Here is a 25000-nt window from a genome sequence, read left to right as displayed (position 1 = left end):
CTACACCAATATACATCTTACCAGGGAATTGAATAAAGAGAAAATAATAAGAAACTCAACATAATTTAACAATACTTACCAGTATAAGAATTCAAAAATATTACCAAGAATTACTAAGAGCATGGTGTAATTGGGCACGCTAATATTGGCAGACAACCCATTACCTAACATAGCTAAATTAATCAGAGTATTCAAATAAGAAAACCTGCTAGTATCCAGTTAAATTTTCCTTCTTTTTCTCTCATTTTCTCGTGCGGTGCAATCTTTTAGTACTTGCTTCATTTTCTTTTCTTTTCTCTTTCCTTCACTTTCTTAAGCATTTAAGTAACTGAGTGTACATGCACCGTCCTCAGAGAAGGAATGGGCCGACATAGAAAAAAAACACACCTCTGTCCCATGAATAGTTGAGGATAAGTTAAGAATTAACCACAGTTATTGATAACTGTCCACCAAGAGTGGGGTCCATTTATCCAGACTTAAGCATAACAGCCTTCTTCCCTCCACATGAAAGGAAAGAGCAGCTAGTACTAGGAACTAGTCACCCACGAATGCCAAAGCAACCAAAATTGATTCTTCTTTTCCATAGTGCCACTAACCAGAAGGCACTGTCATGACCCACTGAAGCGCTTACCTATCTGTTTCCTCTTACCTTTCCTTTTTCTCCTACTTATTAATTATTGAGCTGCTTAGGCAGAGTGAATTTCCCCTTAGTACACTTAGCTGTACTCCAAGAGTGTTGACTCCTATGAACGCACTGGCACCATAGTGCGACCCAAAGACATAAAGTCCTGTGTGACTAAGCTACACCTGTACCTCGAGATAGAGAGTGCCATAAGTGTGACCTTTGCAAGGCACACTCAGACACAGTGCCAACCTATTGAACAGGTGCCACACCACCAAAGTGTCACCCAAATCTGAGGAACACTTTCCCAATTCATAAGTCATTCCAGTCATCCAAGGTAGACATCCTTAATCCCCAGGAACCATGTTGCTGGAATGCTGCCTAGCTGTCCTGAACATGGGCAAGGAACTGGGTTATGAAGGAGCGGAACCAGCCGATTGGATCAAGGAACAGCTGGATGACTTGGCCAAGCAAGAGAGGGAAGATGAGAGGCACAGAGGAAGTATGATGAAGAACAGAGGCAGCCGGAAGATGCGAGAGAAAAGAAAAGACAGCATGAATTAGCCCTCAGGGAAAGCAAGCTAGCCCTCAAGGAGCTTGAGCTGGAGAATGCTCGAAAAAAAAAAATGCTGAAGGGATGGCTGACCAACAAGCCTCCAACCCCACACATGCTGCACCAAATGCTCCCATATCAAGCATTAATTCCCTAGTCCCCAAGTGGACTGAGGAAGAGCCAGAAGCATGGTTGGAAGAAATAGAGACTATCTTTGAAAACTACACCACCACTGAGACAGAGAGGGCCATAGTGCTTGCCAAGCACATGGAAGGTAAAGCCAAGGCAGCTCTCCATTCACTGGAGATGAGTCAAAGAGGCAACATGGTCGAAGTTTGTAGGGTCACAACAAAAGCATACAAAATAACCCCTGAGAAATGGAGACAGCGGTTCCGAGGTCTTGCCAAGGAAGTTGGCTGGTCCTGGACCAAATGGGTCTGTCACAAGACACAGTCTGGTGCATGCTGGTTTGACTCCCTGTCGTGCACTATATTTGAGGACATATTCAATTGGACCATGCTGGAGGATCTTTTCCAATATGTCCCTGGGCCCCTTGCCATGTATCTCAATGATAAGCAGCCCACAACACTTATGGAAGCCTGCCATATGGCCGATTCATGGGAAACCTACAACCAGTCCCATAGCACATCTCAAAGGCACACAGTGCCACCCAGGTACCCCTCAGGCTCGATTCCCCCGAAGAACAGACTACCTAGCAAGCTTATGTGCACCCACTGTAAGAAGGTGGGGTACACTGAATCTGATTGCTGCTACAAGTTGGGCACCAATAAGCCACCTCCTATGAATAACCAGCATGCCTTTCCCTCTACTTCCACTCAACCTTCTCCACCAACACTCACTGCAGGTAACCGAGCCCCACAAAGGGTCCTTGTCGATCCTGTGGTGCTGCCAGCCACCATAGTGCTGGACATCTGGCCTGTCCAAACCATGTCCCAGCCACCAAGTTCATCAACTTAATAAGCACCTCGTTCTCTGCAGCTGGGCCACAGAAGATACCTCACTCTGAGAGGCTGGATGCCCAGTTCATCTAGATGGCACCCATTGATGGATCTAGCCTGCCAGTGGCCCTATCAGTCATGGTAGACACTCCAGCCGACATTAGCCTGATTGACAGGCCCCAAGTGCCAGCTAGTACCTCGGTTGAAGAGAAAACTCGGTGGGAGATGAAATGGGCAGAGGGCCACACCAAAACCATTCCCACAGTCGAGCTCCAGGTCACAGTGCCTTTGGGCACCCTACCTCACCGCCTTCGTGTAGTGAACAGAACCAGGCCTGGAGCAGAATTCCTGGTGGGTCAGGGCCTCCTATGGTGAAGCCCTTCCCCAACACCACTTTATAGCCATGCTACCCCCACAATGAAGACCTTGGCTGTAGGATCACCAAACCAGGGCACAGACACTTTGGCTGTCGTGCCACCAAAACAAGAAGAAATACCTTCCACCCGCCAAAGTGGTCAACAGAAGGGACACACGCATTGCAATTCCAGGCCTAGTCCTCCCTCTCCACGAAAGGATGGCCACCAACGAAGTCCTCCCTTGGCATGAAAGGACACTGAAGGAAAGCAGTACTGCTGTCGAGCATGCAAGGTGACATGCCATTCCACTGTTTGGGAGGGCTGCCCAAATAAGCAACACCCAGAGGACGCCCCAAATCAAGAATCTCCAAGAGGCTCTGACCTCCAGCTGGGACAGGAATCTCTGTCTCAGCCCACCTTAAGTCATCCGCAAGGTATTGCACCTCCGGACCCCTCGTCAGGCATGCCTGACCATCAATCTCTGCCAGTGCCACTTGCGAGCTCTGAGCAGTGCCATGCTCCGTCCGTCTTGGTCATTGAGCCACCACAAGAATTGGACCTTGTGCCAGAGCCAGATTATGAGATGGATCCTCCAATGGGAGATCCAGGAACCTTCACAGCCTTGATTTTAGCAACGTTTGAGCCTCCAGCACCCAACACTTCTTCCTCACCAAATCCGTCCCCAGAGGATGAACCTTTGGTGGATCGAACTTCTACACCTTCTCTGGGAGAGCCGGAACTGGCCTCCCCTGATGCAGAGGTTGAGACCACTCCTGTTCTGGTTGTTGCATCAGCTGGAAAAGAAGCCCTCCAGTAGCCTATGAGGTTGCACCTGACTTTGCGCCCGCTAGACCTTCTGGACTTTCCCCAGAGATGGTGCCCTCATCACTTCCTAGGACTGTCATAGATAGGCCTTGGAGGAACCTGAAGAAGAAGAAGGGGGAGAAGAGAGCCAAGTAGTTGCAAGAGCCACAAGCACACCCCTGGCACTTGTGCCTCCTTGGCACAGTGCCTTTCCATCTCGGAGTGATCCTGGCTCCTGCCCAGAGGAGGTAGCCAGCTTGATCTCTGCCTTAGTAACGGCCTAGACCAGATTCAGTAAGTAATAATAGTAACCTTGTCATTTAAATCTTGTAACGAGCATTAATAACTATGTAAGTAACTTGTGAAACCAGTAAACGTAACTTTTGTGATAGAACCATTGAGCTTATGACAAGCATGGCATAATACCTCATTTTCCATATAAAAAAAAAACTCAGTTAAAGAACTCAGGTTACATCTTTGTTTACTGTGATTGCAAATTCTAGTGTATGAAATTGTATACTTGTAAGAATATTGTAACTTAGCTAGTTCATTGTCATTTACGTTGCTGCTACGGCAGTGTTCTACTAGGTTCTGTCATAAAAGATACAATTGAATGTATCATTTGTCTAGGACTGAATATCACAATCATCAGAGGTAGCACGTAAAAATCTGTAGACACCTTTAAGTAGTGTTAGGATTCTGTAGAAAGTAAGTGATTATAGCTCGTTTCCCATTCTAGAGTCAGGTAGATCCTTAGCTAGTTGCATTGCAAGGGCAAAATCTGTTCGGGGAAAAGAGTAAAATAATGGAAGCGAACAGCTTACTTAGTATAGACCTTCACGCCCAAAAGGGAGTGAAGGACTTTTTAAGGGGAAAAGCTATTATAATATTTATAACCTCTCTTCCTTGCTTTAATTGAATGCAAGAAATTATCTTTGTTAAAGTAAGAGGGCAGACGATGTAGGCTGTTTTCAGTTTAGCAGTGTTTCAAATTCCATACTCAAACTGCCGAGACTTTAGCGTAGAGGGGCATAGATGGATACAGTTTTGCTAGGCTAGATCTTAGTTAGTCTGTTCTTAAAACCCAGTTCTCTCTACCCTATGTGCTGGAGAGTCTGTTGTCATTTCAGGTCAAGCCCAGGGTAGGTGGAGTTTTGAAGAGAACGCCAAGACGAGGCCCCAGCTCTGGATTCTCTATTCAGCCTTCACAGTGTCAGGACATGCAGCTGCCGTCCAAGTATTCTTTGTTTCCCCTCCTTTGTTCAAACCGAGGAGAAATTTGCTAGTTCAACAGACCAAGGAAACTCATGCAATTGATCACTGCATTAGCTAACCCAGCGGTAAGCCTGAATTGACAGTTGCTCCCAGTTCTCTTTCCCTTCGACTGAGACTCTCATTTTCCCTTGTTCAACTTTCCTCTCTTAAACAGTCACTGGCTGAGAAATCCTAGTAAAGCATATCCCATTTATCAAGTTATTTATCAAATACGGTTATTGTTGTGTAGTGCAGTCACACAACTTATCCTCCATGGTGTTAAACGTATTATTGTTGAACTAAGAATCATCCCCTTGTGATTAGTAATGACAAGTAAGAGTTTCTGTAATACAAGATTGTTATCTGGATATGTCCTTTTCCAGAATTCCATACGCCTTGTGCCTGCACAATATCCTCTGTCTGGGGGAAGAGCCTGCATCAAGAAGTCTTAATTCAACCTTGCAGTAAATTCCTGATACAGCTTCTGAGAAATCAAAATCTGTTGCGTTCCTTCTATGTAGCATTGAAGTTTGTCCAAAGTCGGACTATTATTCTGAGCTGCTGTTAGCTCCTGTAAAAAATCCATTCATTTTATTTAATTTTCTTGTTATGCTGAAACTAGTGTCCCAGTAAGTTTGCCGAATTCCTTCCTGTGGTTATGAATACACTTCTATTCTTTGTTAACGAGTGTTAACTGGCGACCTGATCTATTCACTATCTGACCTTTAGAGGTAAGTTTAGCTTTAATTGGCAAAATTCCGTGGGTTTTAGGTAAAGCAAGGCAATATAAACCAAAGTAAATAATAATTAAACTCATAAGCCGAAGGATATATACATATATATATATATATATATATATATATATATATATATATATATATATATATATATATATATATATATATATATATATATATATATATATATATATATATATATATATATATATATATGTGTATTATGTATGTATATACACATTATATATATATATATATATATATATATATATATATATATATATATATATATATATATATATATATATATATATATATATATATATATATATGTATGTATGTATGTATGTATGTATGTATATGTGTGTGTGTGTATGTATACACATTATATATATATATATATATATATATATATATATATATATATATATATATATATATATATATATATATATATATATATATATATATATATATATCTATCCCAGAAGAATGTCATAACTCAAAAATTGCTATATTTCAGGAGGAGCAATTTAAAGTTTAAAACTCTCTATACTTTATCCATTGACAAGAAGACAATTCTTTTACCTATATTTATATAAAACAACTCTTCCTTTAAGGAATAGTAAATGTTCTAAGGCTTAACAAATTATTGTATTATTACTACATTGGTTTTTTTGTAGTCTTTCCGATTTGTGACATTGTTCTCAGTAATCTGTAGGTGTTTAGATGAAGCATGTCAAAATGGAATTAATTCATTATCATGTTATGACACTAATAGAACAGAACAAGAAATTCATATACTGAAACATAATTTCAAATATTGAATTTTTAACATAAAAAAAAATTATAATCACCTCCCTGATTTTAACTCAAGAGAAGTTATGAAACTTTTTAAAAACCAAGAGAAAGAAATCTTTTAAAATATTAGAACCTTTTTAGCAAAACAAACAAAAAAGATAGAAAAGTAAACTCCTGTACTTCTATAGCAAAAAGTTGTTTCACACAATGCAATTCAACTTAAAAAAATCTTCTAAAACCTTTTAGCTTTTCAATCAGCTAAATCAATTTATATACTTCTAAATGCAAAAGTTATTTCATACAATATAGCTGTCATTGAAAAATTAAAGGTTCTTATAAAATACATGATAGGGTTTTGGAATGAGGTTCTTCTCACATAGATCAACTAGGTCGTTTTTCTTTTGGCTTGCTATTCCTGGCTTTTCATTGAAAATAGGTAAAATTTTTATGTTTCCCTCAGAATTCTTATCTTTGACTACTCTTGTTTCCCTAGTAATCTTCAGAATATAAATACTTATAGAAAACTGAAGTCGGTGAGTCCTTAACAACCTTCAGCACTTTGACTTGGGCAAGTTTGAGCTCTTTCATGTTCATAGGACCAATTTTATTTGCTAACATTTTGATGTTATAGAAGTCTTCATAACAGAGTTCCTTGATATTGAAAGGATCCCCTTTCTTCTTGGCGGTTCGAATAGCAGTTATAAAAGATTCTGGAACATAAATTGGTCCACTTCTGAGGAGTCGTTTGACTTGCCTCTCAGTCAAGGAATAAGCAGAATCTCCCTCATTCTGTGTGTGTCCTTTAATAAGATACTTGTGTGTAATTGAATTTATTTCCAACTTATCTATTGCATATAAGTAAAGAGCAAGCATGAACTTATTTTTTTGCTGGCCAGCACAATTATCTGAATAGAAGATGGTGTCACTTTTACCTGTTTTACACACTTCCTTTATGTAATCCATCACTCATGTACCTAATTCATTGACTCCACGATGACAGTTTGCCTCATCCCAAACATAACAGTTACATGAATTTGATTTTAGATTGTAAATAGTGAGATTCAAAACGTTAAATTTTGATCTGCAGTAAAACACATTAACATCTCCTTTGGGTAACTGCGTTACTGCTTGTAAATCATACACAGCCACAACAGAATCCGCTGATGTCTTATCAGTTGCTTTCTCAGACCTTGATAATTCCTTTTCCAGTAGGTGTCTGTCATAACTTTCTATTAAATCAGCCTTTTCACTTTCTTCAGCGTTGTCGAAAGCTGTGCAAATATCACATTGATCCTTTTTTGGAATAAAAAAAATTTTATATTCTTGTTCAAATATTCTATAAAAAAAGGAATAGTTTCCAAATGGCAGTTTTTCTTCTTTGCATTTTGCTACATAGTCATTGTGAATATCAGCAATTGCTTTGCTCCCATCAATGTATGTCCTTGAAGATTTTGCTTTTGTGTAATGACTTTCTATTCTTGGAATAGAGTCAATATGCTCCTTGATTTTAGCTCGAATGCTTTCATCGACTGTGGCATGTGTACCATGCTTGCCTCTAAGATCAGATTCAATAAGAACACCGGCAACCTTTTTTTTTTTTTTCCAAAGCTTTTCGGATAGGGCGATCATTTATATCTAACGTGTTCTTGAAGAACAGCTTGCACACTCTAATTTCTTCATCGTCAGTGTAAAAATAAAAAGTATTATTAAGTCTTCTTGGTGGTCGATTGCCTCCTATTCGAATATATCTGTAGGATGGTTCAACAACTTTCATAGAATTTGCAATGAATTGTCTTTGTTTTGTTATATCACCCAAATCCCAATATGAAGTGAATATATTGTTTCTCTCTTCTTCAGTAATGTTCTGAGAACATTTCATCTGCATTTTTCGCCACAAGGTAGTTTCATTTTTCTTGCTGCTCTAACATGGTTTCCTTTTGTGTGCTTTTCATACGTCTTACCTGCATTCCTCAGCTGTTTCTAAACATTTCTTTTCCATTTTTCTGGGCATTTCTTTCTTTTGATACCTTTCTTTGCAGGACTGACCAATATTGGTGCATCAGCAATACTGGATTCTAACACAGGTGGAACCAGAATATCGCTGTCTCTCGAACAATCTTGATTAGGTCTCTGAAGTCGATCATCTTTACTAACATTACCATCATCATCAGTATCTTCATCATAATTTGGTACATAGGTTTTGTCAATGACAGAATCATCTGAATCTAAATCCTGTGAGGAATCGCTATCTGCTGAGGAATTGCTGGTTGAAGAGGACTTGCTGCTTGACGAAGAATCACTTGATGGTGAATAATCGCTGCACGATTACATTGGGTGAAATTTGAGGTTTCTCCTAAAAAAAAAAAAAAATGAGGGCTACATTTTACAAAAGCTATTTTTTTTTAACTCGAAAGTGTGTAACTTTGTTCTTAACAAAATATTGACACAGTCAATGTACTTTTTGGAAGTCAAAAATAAAAGATGAGGTGAAAAATGCCTACGATGTCTAAACTGTCACGTGTGTATAAAAAAGAATAATATATAGTTGTGTGGGAGTACATACACACACACATACATACATACATACATACATACATACATACATATCCAAAAGGACAATAATCATTGAGATGTAATATCTTTTTTCTTATCAAAACAGAAACCACAGTTATTAACACTCAAACACAAAATTACTTAAAAAGGCCTATTTAAAAGCAAACAAAAATATCCGCAAAAAAATCATCTCTATAACACAGATGAAAATTTCCTAATTAAATGTTCATGGAGTTGAAGGGGAAAGTATTATGAGAAAATGAAGCACGAGCAAAAAAGAAAAAAAATTAATAAATAAAAACAAAATAAATACGGGTAACAGTTTGCAAATTAGTCACTGTAAGTCTGTTTCTACAGTAATTCCATAGCAAATTATGCAATAGAGCATCACTTGACTTTATTATTTAATTTTATTTTTAAATATTTTAGTTTAAAAAAATGTTTATGATATAAGCAAAAATAAAATCTTTTAGCTTTTTTTGCATTTTCATCCCTTTCTTGATAAGTCTGTATGTTCTTTTGTTTAAGCAATGCCAAGTTAACTAATTTCTTCCCTCGGCTATTCATACTGACCAGTAAAACGTGGATAGAAAACTTTGATGTGATAATGTATGTGCATTAAAGGACAAATATCAAACGCTTCAATAGGTATGATTTGTGAATAGAACGACATATTCCAAAATAAGATTCAAAGAAACATACAATACAAAAATATTTAACTTCAAAAGAGTCATATTTTGATTTAGCTGACTCTTCCTTATTTGGAATGGCATAATGGTTGGTTGTAATAATGACATATCACAAAATAACATTTTTATGTTTCCTTATCTTTGCTGCAAGAATGTCACAATTTGAATAATCTTCACAAGAAATTATTTACCTTATGCATGAAGACAGTGCTAAATCAAAACAATGCTTTATTGCTACAAATCAAATGCTCAACAAGCAAACTTACTTTCTCTTGAACATTGACAGTAAGAGAAATAGGTCAGTCTTCATGAAACATAACCGATGCTTCGTCGAAAACGTCCAGAGAGTAACTGGTTGTCTGGTTTATTCCGGTGTTTACACCAAGGATTATAAAGAAGTGCGCTATGGTAATAATGACATTTCACGCCCTCTAGCGGTTAGTATTACAGATAGAGATATGAAATTTTTACCACAAATGGAGCAAAGGACAGGCTATCTGTTGGTATCAATAACTCAAAAACCCCATTTTTGGAGTTGTGTCATGTATATGTATATATATATATATATATATATATATATATATATATATATATATATATATATATATATATATATATATATATATATATATATATATATATATATATATATATATATATATATATATATATATATATATATATATATATATATATATATATATATATATATATGTATATATATATATATATATATATATATATATATATATATATATATGTTAGGAAACAATCGTTTGTCGATTGTTCCTTGGTGGATTGTTGCCTCCTTTTGTTGTTTTTGTGTTTTTCTTGCTGGCGAGCTGTCGTCTGGTGAATGGCGTCAGACTTCGCCAGTCAGGTTGTAGCAGCAACGAGTCAGGTTGAGGGCAGCAGCAAGCCAACTGGAGTAGCAGCAGCAGGTATCCGTACCTGCGAGTCAGGTCCTGGCAGCAGAGCAGCGGAGAGTTTGTTGAGGACGAGATGGTTGCCGTGTCGGCTCTGTCTTGGTCGTCGTAATTGGAGGAGGACGTCAGTACGTTTTTTGCGGACGAGATGGTTGCCGTGTCGGCTCTGTCATGATCGTCGGTACTGGAGGAGGACGTCAGCACTGTGCTTGAGGACAGATGGTTGTCGTGTCGGCTCTGTCTTTGTTGTCCTGCAGTGTTCCTGTCGAGCAGTTGGTGGCTGCTTTGGTGTTTATCAGTATTTCCCTGAGTGAATTTATAATGTTCCATTATCGTTTATTTAAGATTGTTTATGCTGCTTGTGTATTTGTTTATGTATTATGTTGACTGTATTAATTAATTTTGCTTTTGCTGCTCTTGTATTTGTTTGATTTTATGTATTACGCTCCCGGCTATTAAGTAATTTTGCTGCTCAAATGTTAATTTATTTGAAGTTTAAATTGCTTGTATTTTGCTGTCCTTTAAGTAATTTAATTCATTTGTAGTAATGTTCATTTTATTGGTTACTCTAAACTGAACCTGACTCACTGTAAATATGTAAATAACTAATTTGGAATAAACTAATATTAAGGTAATTTTTTTGTATTTGTTCTGCTCCTCCCTCCTTTGTTTGTCACCTCTCGTCAGTCATTACAGCCCAATTGCTTGTTTATTTTAAAGAACCTGTAGATCTCGAGAGGCGAGATCGTAACATTGGCGACCTTGCCAGGATTGGTTCTGTTTTGGCTGGCGGGGGTGTGGCAGCATCGGGGGAGAGTATTTTGTTTGTAAAAAAAAAAAATTTTATTGTAAATTTTTTTTTTCTGTTAGGTGGGGAGGTGTTAGGAACAATCGTTTGTCGATTGTTCCCTTGGTGGATTGTTGCCTCCTTTTGTTGTTTTTGTGTTTTTCTTGCTGGCGAGCTGTCGTCTGGTGAATGGTGTCAGACTTCGTCAGTCAGGTTCGTAGCAGCAACGAGTCAGGTTGAGGGCAGCAGCAAGCCAACTGGAGTAGCAGCAGCAGGTATCCGCACCTGCGAAGTCAGGTCCCGGCAGCAGAGCAGCGGAGAGTTTGTTGAGGACGAGATGGTTGCCGTGGTCGGCTCTGTCTTGGTCGTCGTAATTGGAGGAGGACGTCAGTACGTTTTTTGCGGACGAGATGGTTGCCGTGTCGGCTCTGTCATGATCGTCGGTACTGGAGGAGGACGCCAGCACTGTGCTTGAGGACGAGATGGTTGTCGTGTCGGCTCTGTCTTTGTTGTCCTGCAGTGTTCCTGTCGAGCAGTTGGTGGCTGCTTTGGTGTTTATCAGTATTTCCTGAGTGAATTTATAATGTTCCATTATCGTTTATTTAAGATTGTTTATGCTGCTTGTGTATTTGTTTATGTATTATGTTGACTGTATTAATTAATTTTGCTTTGCTGCTCTTTGTATTTGTTTGATTTTATGTATTACGCTCCCGGCTATTAAGTAATTTTGCTGCTCAAATGTTAATTTATTTGAAGTTTAAATTGCTTGTATTTTGCTGTCCTTAAGTAATTTAATTCATTTGTAGTAATGTTCATTTTATTGGTTACCTAAACTGAACCTGACTCGACTGTAAATATGTAAATAACTAATTTGGAATAAACTAATGTTAAGGTAACTTTTTTTGTATTTGTTCTGCTCCTCCCTCCTTTGTTTGTCACCTCTCGTCAGTCATTACAGCCCAATTGCTTGTTTATTTTAAAGAACCTGTAGATCTCGAGAGAGGCGAGATCGTAATAATATATATATATATATATATATATATATATATATATATATATATATATATATATATATATATATATATATATATATATATATATATATATATATATATATATATACTACTTCGTGTGAATGCAGGCTCTTGAGTTCATTTGCACGAGGGGAAAGGTCGCATCTGACCGTGGTTCCACGTGCACAATATCATTCAACCAATCAAGTCTACAGGTAATTATAAGAGAAAATCTCAAGATAATGACAGGAATGTATTGACAATCAAGTCAAGGTTATGGAGGTCTGCTATGGTCCTGATACATTACAGCAATGGGTGATACTGGAGAAAACACTTTATAACAGTTACTTTAAATTGGGACAAAACACAAGGAAAACATGAATCTGCAATATTTAAGGGTCGGGGTGGCTGACGTGATACATGAATCACTTCTGTGGATGAGAGGGCATTCTTGGCACTCGATGCAAGGAAGATTCTACAAGAACACGCCTGCCTTAATTTCTGGCGCCAAGCCCTGGAATGTCCAGTCAGTTCTCACATCAACTTTCTCCTAGTTAATGGTGTCCTCTGGCTATCCCAGTGGCCGTAAACCCTCTAATCCCAACACCAGGGTCCTGTGAGAGAGGAAGAGAAAGCGAGAATCATTGTTTCCAAGAAAAAGAGGAAGATCTGAGGGGGTGGGTATTAGATGAGGAATAAGGAAACTTCAAATCTCGAAAGTCTAGCTGACCTGTGCTCTTTGATTGTTCATTTTTTCTCCCTAATATGAGGTGAGTACACTGGCTTTGTACGAGATATGCAGTTGCATTCATGCTGTCTGCATAATTTGTAGCAATATATATATATATATATATATATATATATATATATATATATATATATATATATATATGTGTGTGTGTGTGTGTGTGTGTGTGTGTGTGTGTGTGTGTGTATGTATGTATGTATGTATAACTGAATCACGAAAATATGGAAAGTCATGAATATATAAATAAAGATAAAATCCCTGAAGGAAAGGGAAACACTGGAATGTTGTGAGGCCTTTCGACTGTCTGTAGTCCTTTACTTAGCAGACGCTAAGTAAAGGACAACATACAGTCGAAAAGCCTCGCAGCACTCCAAAGTTTCCTTTCCTTCGTGGATTATTATATATATATATATATATATATATATATATATATATATATATATATATATATATATATATATATATGTGTGTGTGTGTGTGTGTGTGTGTGTGTGTGTGTGTGTACTGTAACAAGGGAGACCTCTTAGTGCCATCTCAACCTCCAAACTATCTTATAATGTAAAATATGGTATTTTTCATACTGATAACTAACTGACAAAGGGAGTGAGAAAACCAGCCCCTTCTTAAATTCTCTTCATGCTTTCCCCTATGGTAAATCTTAATCTTTCCTAGACCTGGTGACTGCTTTGAAAAACCTCCTTCCAAGTGAAGGTGAATGGAGATGAAAACCCTGCCTCATGGACGAACCAGCTTTGGGATGAAGCCTGGGAGAAGAGTTGAGTTGGCCATAGCAACCAGTGAACATGTGGTTGCCAGAGGTCATCCAGATTTGAAGGCCCGCACGAGGTCTTGAAACAGAAAGTGAAGGTCGTGACATATGTGACTGGGTCACCATCTTGACCCCCGAGGGCAGACACCAGCGCTCCGAGCGCCATCTGAGAGGAGAGGAAAAATAATCAGCCAAGGTCACAAAAAACAGGTCACCAGCAGCCTAGCTCTCAGAAACCCTCTTGGTAGCAGACCCGACACACTTGCCCCTTGCTTGAACTTATCCCTCGTGACGACCCTTTGGCCCTCCCCAGTCACATACCAGTGCAGTCCCTGTAAAATCATCCCACCATTTTCTGGTGAAATTCGATGAGTCCCTCCATCACTCCATCTAAGGTAAAGTCCCAATTTGAGGTCCTTTCAACAGTCGTATATCTTTTGATCTTTTACTCGATTACATTTACTTTTCTTAAGTGCGATTTCTCACAAGACCTGACTTAGTTTACAGTGTGTAAATTTAACGTAAGCATCTCGCCCGAAAATCGAGTTATCTTTGCACATGTGCAACATTCAATTACCCTGAAATTGCTATATTTCCCTACGTAACCACTTGTGTTCTCAATTGCAGACAATGTTGTCAGCTGTGGAAACAATTGCTTGTCTTGTGCTCCTTGTCATGGCCTTGCCACTGCAAGCAAATCTACAGTGTCCCTTAGATCTTCAGTGTTTGAACAATTGCTGTAATATTTGATCATGCAGCAGAACTTTGTTTTACCTGCCTATCATTCCCCATTCTTCTGATTTAAGTGTTTTAATGTAAATATATTCCATTTAAAGTAAACCCAAGTGTTTATCTGCAACAGTTTTTGTTGAAGAAAGTCCCTCCGCCCAACTGTTTTCTTTATGCGTTTCTACCTGACCTAGCAATTGCAGTCAGAACCAATAATTTTTATGGTAAGCCTCCTGTCCATCAGCTAGACCCTAGAAGTGGACCCCTGACCCAGGAATAAAGTAAGTAGGTCAGAGTAAAAACCTAAAAATATCTATGGTGCATCACTACATTGTGGCTGGAAATAATGAGTAAAAAACCACAATGTAAATGAAAGTCTGTATTTTCCCAGTACGAGTATACAAAAAAGGGGTTTAAAAATCAGGGGGAGCTTTCAACTGTTTGTACAACGGTCCTCTTCAGCCAACTGAATAAAAATACAAGTTTTTCTTAAAAAGACAAATTGAAAATTTTTTTTTTTTTTTTTTTGTGACAGTTCAGGAAACGATCAAACAATCCTTTGGCGTGAATATAGCAGTCATGTAATGGCTGTTTCCCGTATCTGTGAGCCAACCTTTGCGATCTTCTTAACGGCTGTCTCTCGATTGTACAGTGCTCATTACTAGTGACTAGGTGATTCGTGGGCGGTGAATGACTTTCAGCATCGGTGCCTGTTGTTTCTGCGACAACTGCCATTTGACAACCCATGCAGGGACAGATGAGGGAGATTCAGTATCAGGGGCCTCGAGCAACTGCTTCATGTATTAATTTATGGAATGACAGACCAGCCTGTCTGTATGCCTGTCCTGCGTAAAGGCTTTACTACCATCTAATGTGTTACAAATATTTATCAAAGCCCCTCCCACTACTCTTCTATGGCCTACTTGACTACTTCTATGTATAGTTTTAGCTCCCTCCCAATCCATGACGTGATCATTCTCCCAACAATGTTTGGCAAAAGCGCTGTTCTGAGCGAAGTCCCTAACAGCTCTTTTATGTTCCTGTAATCTTATGTCTCCCCAAAACAAAATAAATTACAGAACTTGCATTTTATAGAATATACTCCTATGTCTCTCTTGTTGTTTGAATTGAATTGGATTGAATATAGAATTTAGGCCAAAGGCCAAGCACCGGGATCTATGAGGTCATTCAGCGCTGAAACGGAAATTGACAGTAAGAAGGTCTGAAATGTGTAACGGGAGGAGAACCTCGCAGTTGCAATATAAATCAATTGTTAGTAGAGGGTGGAAATCAAGATGGAAGAAAGAGAATATGAAAGGAGGTACAGTAAAAGGAAAGAAAGGGGTTGCAGCTAAGGGTCGAAGGTACACTGCAAAGAACCTTAAATAATGTCTACAGTGCACCGCATGAGTTGCACTGACGGCCCTGTCCCCGCTACGGGCGTCTCTTGTTGCTGCTATCACTACCAATTCTGTGGCTATTAATCTTATTGAATCTGGATTTGATTGAATTTTCATATGTGAAAGCTGCTTTAACATTGCTTGTACTATTCATTAACTGGGCAGTTGATTTTAAATTCTCATGATATGGAAGAGTTATGTATCTCTTGCTGTGATCAATCTGCTTGTGTGAAGGGTTGCAAAACTTATGGGCTATTTCATCGTCTAAATATTCTGGGTCACAAACTTTAAGAGCCCTTACAACCACGTTAACAATATTTTTCTTTACCTGAATGCTGTGGCAGGAATAAAAAAGAACATATAATTCTGCATTAGTCGGCTTACGGTAAAGAGAATTCAAACATCTTTGTTTGGATTGTGAAACACTAGGACATCCAAAAAAAGGTAATTTGCACTCCGATTCCTTTTCATATGTGAACTTGATTTGTTGTATATGACTGTTAAGAAATTCTACAAGTTCAATGAATAAATTGTCTTCATGACTGAAAAGAATGAACATTTCGTCCACATAGCGGACCCAGAATATTGATTTAAACGGGCAAGAACTCAAAATAGTCTCCTCAACGAACTCCATGCAGATATTAGCCAAAACAGGTGAGAGGTGGGATCCCATAGCTACTCCAGACCTTTGCTTATACGCATCACCATTGAATGTGAAAACAGTGGACTCCACGCACAGTTTAATGAGGTCAAGCAACACTTCAGTGGGGAGTGGGCATAAACTTGGGAAAAATGATCAAACTTATTACATAATTTTTCAGTCACATAACCAAGAGGAACATTAGTAAATAAAGAGGTAACATCCAAACTATACATTTTCCCCGAAAAGCCATCCAACACCCTTAATCTCTGAATGAATGCTCGAGGCCCCTTATACTTTGTCTTCCTCATCTGTCCCTGCAAGGGTTGTCGAATGGCAGTTGTCGCAGAAACAACAGGCACCGATGCTGAAAGTCGTTCACCACCCACGAATCACCTAGTCACTAGTAATGAGCACTGTACAATTGAGATACAGCCGTTAAGAAGATCGCAAAGGTTGGCTCACAGATACGGGAAACAGCCATTACATGACTGCTATATTCACGCCAAAGGATTGTTCGATCGTTTCCCTGACTGTCACATAGTTTTTTTTTTCAATTTGTCTTTTTAAAAAAAAACGTTTTTTTTTTTTTTTTTTATCCAGTTTGCTGAAGAGAACCGTTGTGCAAACGGTCGTAAACTCTCCCTGGTTTTTTAACCCCCTTTTTGTACTTTGGGAAAATAGTCTTTCATTTACATTACTGTGGCTTTTTGTCTATATATATATATATATATATATATATATATATATATATATATATATATATATATATATATATATATATATATATATATATATATATATATATATTTGTCTTGACTTGTGCTGTTTCCATTTGTTTACGTTTAGTTTAAGACTGTCACTCCTCTAGGTCGGTCGTTTAACCTTTTGTTTGTTCTGTTACCCTGTTCGCTGCTATTTTCATTTTTAGTTTTCTGAATTTCAGTTACTTTTCATTCTAACGTAAAGATTTTCTAAATTGTGTTCATTCCCTTAACTTTAATGTTGTACATACTTCTTAAATATGGTAAGAGTAATTTTTACCTTTTTAAATTCTTAATTTTTAGTTTATAAAATTTTACAAGGAATTCTGTTTCATTTTAACAGCCCTGATGATATAATTAAATGGAAAATTACGAAACGTTGGAATAAAGACAGCCTATACATCTGTGTGTGTCCTCTTCCCCTTGTTGATGATTATTATTAACATGGACTGACTCCTGACTCCTTACACTAAGCTATGTATATATATACACACATAGCTTAGTGTAAGGCGTCAGGAGTCAGTCCATGTTACTAATAATCATCAACAAAGTAAACATGCTAGAGAATGTTTTTATCCAATTCAGTGGTCTCAAGCAATAATTTCATAGAAAGAAATCTAATAGAAACGGCATGTATTCAATATAGTGAAAACAATAACTTCAATGGCAGTATAGGCTTATTCAACACAGACCCACTATTTCTGCATATCATGAAAAACCAGTACAAATTATGTAACATATTGACTTAGGTATTCACATAATTACCTGTTTAGCCTCATTAGACTGTTAACCTTTTCTACTGGACGAACTATGTACTAGACAATTTATATTTGATATTATCCTGTACAGTTGTAAGCACAGTTAACCATTTCTGGTTGCTTGTTTTATGTAAGTCTTGAAGTCACATGCAAGCATATGTCCGGTATATGTTTTTTCTTAAACTGATTAGTCAATAAAGTTCCCCGGAAGAGGCCTGATGGAGGGCGAAACTGTTGGTACAAATTAAGAACTCTGTTTCCTTTTCCTCTGGTTTCTCCTTCATTTTCATTGTGGAGTACATCGTGATATATATATATATATATATATATATATATATATATATATATATATATATATATATATATATATATATACACACACACACACACACACACACATATATATATATATATATATATATATATATATATATATATATATATATATATATAATTTTCTTTTCTGCATGAGTATATTAAGACATTTTTCTTCCTGGGGTGACTCCAGAAAGGAGAAGCAATGCGGTGGTTCCTGGTGTGCAGAGTGCTTAAATTGTCACTTACGCACATGTGACTATATTTTACTCTGAATGACTGTCTAAGTGTAGGTGGAGGGAAAAGGGAAAGGGGAGGGGGAGGGGAAGGGGTAGGTATTACTGTGCTGTCTGATACCTTTAACCAAGTGTTACTTTGCTGTCTGTCCCTTTTATCCAGGTATTACTGGGGTGGCTGTCCCTTTTTTCCAGGTATTACTATGCTGTCTGTCTCCTTATAACTAGGTATTACTGTGCTGTCTGTCCCTTTTATCCAGGTGTTACTGTGGTGGCCGTCCCTTTTATCTAGGTATTCCTGTGCTGTCTGACACCTTTAACTAGGTATTACTTTACTGTCTATCACCTTTAACCAGGTATTACTCTGCTGTCTGTCCCATTTATCCAGGTATTACTATGGTGACTGTCCTTTTTATCTAGGCATTACTGTGCTGTCTGTCTCTTTTATTTAGGTATGACTGTAATGAATATTAGTTTTACCAAGAAATTACTGTTCTGTCTGTCCCTTTTATCCAGGTAATACTCTGGTGACTATCCCTTTATCCAGATATTACTGTGGTGACTGCCCTTTTTTTCTAATTATTATTATGCTATCTATACCCTTTAACTAGGCATTACTGTGCTGTCTGTTCCCTTTAACCAGGTGTTACAATAGTCTCTTTCCCTATTATCTAGGTATTACTGTGGTGACTGTCCCTTTTATCCAGAAATTACTGTAATGACTGTCCTTTTATCTAGATATTGCTATTCTGTCCCTTTTATCCTGTTATTTCTTTGGTGACTGTCCCTTTATCCAGGTATTACTGTGGCGACTGTCCCTTTTGTCCAGGTATTACTGTGGAGAGTTTCCTTTTCTCCAGGTATTACTGTGCTGTCTGCCCTTTTATCTAGATGTTACTGTGGTGACTGAAAAGCATTTTCAATAATATATTTCTATGGTCTCGAGTACATGAAATAAGGTACGATAAACAACCTTTAACCAAGTGTACTGTACTGTCTGTCCTTTTATTCAGGTATTAATGTGGTGATTGTCCCTTTTACCAAGGTATTACTGTTCTTTCTGTCCATTCTATCCAGGTATTATTGTTCTGCCCGTCCCCTTTAACCAGGTATTGCTGTTTTGTCTGTCCCTTTTATCTAGGTATTACTGTGGAACTGTCACTTTTATCCAGAAATTACTCTGGTGACTGTCCCTTTTATCTAGTTATTACTGTGGAACTGTCACTTTTATCCAGAAATTACTGTGATGACTATCCCTTTTATCCAGGTATTACTGTTCTGTCTGTCGCTTTTATCCAGACATTACTATGATGACTGTCCCTTTTATGAGGTTTATATGGTGACTGTCCCTTTTATCTAGGTATTGCTGTGGTGACACTCCCTTTTATCCAGGTATTATTGTGCTGCCTGACACCTTTTACTAGGTATTACTGTACTGTCTGTCACCTTTAACCAGTAATACTGTGCTTTCTGTCCCTTTTATCCAGGTATTACTGTGGTGGCTGAACCTTTTATCCTGGTATTATTATGCAATTTGTCCCCTTTAACTACTGTATTTCAGGAAGTTTGAGTCATCGCTTTTTGCCGATATCTTTCAAATTAATTGATAGATCGGTGTATTACTTTGCAACAGTGTGTTTCACACCAAAAATTAGGGGAGGGTGTGAAACACCCTTCCCGAAATTCAGCTTTTTCAGGCACTTTGCTCTTGAATTTGATGGGGTAGCCAGCAAAATGATTAACGCTTTCAGACATACGAGCTTGGTTACTATTGAACTTGTCCTGAGTATCTGCTTGTAGTAAATTCCTCACTACCCCCAACTTCCCTCTTTGACTCCATCCTTCTCCCTACTCTTCCTTTACGTCATTACACCCCGTAGCATATGCTACTTTCTTCATGAATGTGACTTTTTTTTCCATAATTTTGTGATGAAAAGTTATTTCATGTTTATCCTAAATTCACTGTTCTATATATATAATAAAAACAAAAAATAATGGGTTAAAATCACAGGACAGTTTATAGCCATTTCAACATGTAAGCCAAAACTCTGAACAGCAACAAGACAATCTTTTCTCTGTAGTTACTGGATACACAAGTGATAAACCCGTCGTTTAACTCGACATTTCATTCATCAACTACAAAGATTTCGGAAACCCCTAAATTCTGTCGAACCATGTAGGTCGTTAGCTCATTTCATCATACATTGCTCAGTTGAAAAATTGCAATGCTAATATGTGCCTGAAAACATTCCATTGCATAACAAGCATTGAAGAGAGAGAGAGAGAGAGAGAGAGAGAGAGAGAGAGAGAGAGAGAGAGAGAGAGAGAGAGAGAGAGATGAGTGGGGAATGAATGAAGGGTTGGTGACAGGAGGGAACCAGGCAAAGAGAAAGAGAAGGTCTGCTCACTTCCCCCAAAATCCCCCATGAAGGCAGCGCTCTGCCTACCTCCTTATTGCATCATCAGGTGACTTGCCGTAATGGACAGGTACCTCTAAGATACGTCATCGACTACACAGTTACCCCAGGTGGGAGGTGACTCCACTCAATTGGCTCCCTGTGCCTTGGGAAGGATTAGTACCCCAAGAGAGCTTATCCGAAAGAATTCATAAATCTTGACTGGCTAGGTTTGGCTATGTCCTGAAATTCAAGAGTAAAGTGCCTTTAAAATCTGTCTTCGGGCATGGAATTTTTATCCAAAATTAGGGGTGGATGAGAAACTCTGTTTCAAAGTACCTTACCAATCAATCTATTGGTTTGAAAGATATTGGCAAAAAACCATGACTCAAACTTCCTGAAATACATAGTAGGCATTACTGTGCTGTGTGTCCCCTTTAAACTGGTATTACTGTGTTGTCTGTCCTATTTACCTATGTATTACTATGGTGACTGCCCCTTTTATCCAGGTATTACTGTTTTGTCTGTCCCTTTCATCCAGTTACTATTGTGGTGTCTGTCCCTTTATCCAGGTATTATTGTGCTGACTGTCCCTTTTATCCTGGTATTACTGTGGTGACTGTAATGCATTTTCAATTATATATTTTTATGGTCTCCAGTACATGAAATGATGTATGATAAACCCGTAGAGTTTATTTACCACATAATCTACTAAGGGAAGGGGGAAGGGGGATGGGAGAAAGGGAAGGTGGCGGGAGTACGGGTTTGATATCTACCCTATTATCCAAGTTTGGTCAAATGATGACAAAGTGCGAAATTTCTTCAAGATCGGTCAAGCGGTTCGGATTTCTATATCACACAAATATACAAACAAACATACAAGAATACAATCATTCATTTTATATATATATATATATATATATATATATATATATATATATATATATATATATATATATATATATATATATATATATATATATATATATACCACACAACTGGGGCAGGCTCGGTGCACACGCATGACCAAGGGCAGGACTACGCTGGAGATGCACACTTTCCTTATGCCTTCCTATGTTTCGTGGTTCCTAATCATATCATCAAGGGATGGTATGAAAAATCGAATACATCAATAAAAACGGCTGGACAACTAAAACGGAAGTATGTTAACATATAAATCATTACAGCAATGATAAAAGCTCGATTCAAAATTACACACACCAGAGCACACTTAAATATATAAAAACGAAGTATAAAATCACGTTTCATATGGTTACACAAGAGTACATTAAAAAGAACATGTAAAATTGATAAAACACTCAATAAATTACATTAATAATAATTGTTTTAAAATTCCAAAGAAAACTGGCGTATATAGTGAGTTTAGGGGCATTAAAGTTCACTGCAGGGGTGAATAATTTGTTAAATCTTCAGTAGGGTATACTGGTATTACTGAAAATGCTGCAAGGAAAGAGCTACTTCATGTTTGGTGTGGACAGATTTAGGCTAACAATGTAAACATAAAGTTATAAAATTGGACGCAAGACGAAGTGAGCGTTTTTCTAAAAAAAATAATAATTGAAGTGATAATTCTTTTTATTAAACTCTCTCAACTTGTCAGTTTTAGAATCAATTCTATTCTCAAGGTAAAGTGATGTTGTGATAGTGTTGACAAACTCAAAAGAAACCGGTCAGATTCGGCTTCATACAAAAGAACAAATTTATCATATATCAGAAAAGAATAAAAATGGGGAGATAGGCCGCTTCATGATATTATTTTGGATCTATATTTATATAATTGGAAATTAGTAGATAATACTTTTATTTAACAATGCATATCGGCGGTTCGTTATTGTCGTTTCATCTTTTTTTATTATGAATAAAAATCCAAATGCTACCAGAACTGTCACGCAGCATATTATAGAATATTCATGCCAAAATGTTGATTCTCTGTCAATCTTCATTATGTACGTATGTATGTATGCGTATATATATATATATATATATATATATATATATATATATATATATATATATATATATGTGTGTGTGTGTGTGTGTGTGTGTGTGTGTTTGTGTGCGTGTGCGTGTATATATATATATATATATATATATATATATATATATATATATATATATATATATATATATATATATATATATATATATGTATATAATATTATTGTATTGTGTGTGTGTGTGTGTGTGGGCGTGATATTATTGTGTGTGTGTGTATGTATATATATATGACATAGTATACCTACAACCATATTCTTTCTTTCTCAACAGAAAGATGGACATGAAGCAAGGACTGCTTTGTGCACTTGCGGCACAGAAGTATGTCAGATCAGTGATATAATTTGTATGTGAGGGTCAGGGAAATACTGTAGAAAAGATAGTAACAGTGAACACTGGGGAATTGTGAGACAAGGAATTTCATTAAATCTGAAGAGAGAGAGAGAGAGAGAGAGAGACTGATGCTATTTTCTAACTAGACTTAGAAATAACTTTGCCTTATAATGACACTGCCCTTTTCAAAGCAACGTTCTTCTAGTAAATTAGCGCCAGGTACTTAAAAAAAAAACTGAATTATAAAAACTACATACACCTCCGATTGAAAGAGTAATTGCTGTCTAATATGGAAGAAAAACTAATATATCTCCCTCTCAAACATAATTCTTTATAAACCATTACAAAATTATTTTTTCTTTTCATAGAATAATCAGACCTCTTACAACAATGGAAGGAAAAGGAAATAATCATATGTATCAAAAGAAAATTCCTTTCAAATAGTTATGTCACTTACACATGAGAAGAGAGAGAGATACACACACACACACACACACACACACACACACACACACACACACACACACATATATATATATATATATATATATATATATATATATATATGTATAAATATGTATATATATATATACATATATGTGTGTTTGTGTGTGTGTGTCAACCCAATGCAGCACGAAGGAACGCGTGCTTGAGAATAGTACAAAAGTCACGTCAGAAGGTGAGTCAAAACTGGGACTTTGCCGAAAGTTTTCGCTGGTTTATTCTGTATTCAAGTTCACAATTAATAAAAAGAAGATTGATGACTATATAAAAACAGGAGGGGGCAGGAGTTACAGTTTATTAATCTGGGCATGATCTTTAAACAAAAAAAGACGAGGACAAAGGATGAAGGGATTATCAGGGTGGAAATTAACATTCCTGGTGCGTGGCTTCATCAACCTGTCTCCAGCAGATTCAGCACTGCCGATGGTTGCTGACCTTGTAAGGTGTCAATGACTTATATCCAGGTGGTGGATCATAAATTAAAAGGTCTCTTTGAGATAAGTGATTGGAATAACAAACATTAAAACAATTGTGCAATAAATCTCTCAAACAAAGAACTGAACCAGAATTTTGAATGTCCTTTAGGCTATGGCTTATCATATTCTATTAGTGATAGCATGTGCACAAACATCATCTCAGAGATATCGAAACTGGAAAAGAAAAACGCAATTGCATCACCTTTGATGAATTTAGTTGAAGATCTTTTCTTCGGCTTCTTCAAATACCTAATAAAATAAAGAATTTCCCAAAAAGGTTTATAGATGCAAATCATGAAGTAGAAGGTAAAGGTTGTACATTATACATTGATAAATCCAATTGTTTTGTAATAATGGATAAAATTATTACCTATGTTGAAAAAATTGTAAACTTATTATCTGATTCTAGTACATACAAAAATCTATGGAAAGACCCATTAGCTGATGTCATAAAAAGTTTCAATTCTAAAATAAAAACTATACTAAAGGAATTTGGTCCAATAAAAGAGAAAGTGTCAACGATTGGCCGATCCTCACCTTACATGTATGGATTAATCAAAACCCATAAAACAGATTTTCCTATCCGGCCCATTATTAGTTCAGCTGGTTCTATTAAAACTTTCTAAATATCTAGTTAAATTACTATCACCTATTATGGATAATATTTCAAATTCCCATTTAAAAAACTCTGTTGATTTCTGTGCTAGATTTCCCCGTATTGAATTATCCAGCACTGACAAATTTACCAGTTTGATGTAACATCTTTATTTACTAAAGTTCCTGTTAATGGCTTACTTCAATATTTATCACAAAATTTGGAATTGTATAGTCTAGAATTACCTACAAATGTATTATTAATTTG

Source organism: Macrobrachium rosenbergii, chromosome 7, assembly GCF_040412425.1.
Source record: "Macrobrachium rosenbergii isolate ZJJX-2024 chromosome 7, ASM4041242v1, whole genome shotgun sequence".
Lineage (NCBI taxonomy): Eukaryota > Metazoa > Arthropoda > Malacostraca > Decapoda > Palaemonidae > Macrobrachium > Macrobrachium rosenbergii.
Note: the sequence above shows the minus strand (reverse complement) of the source record.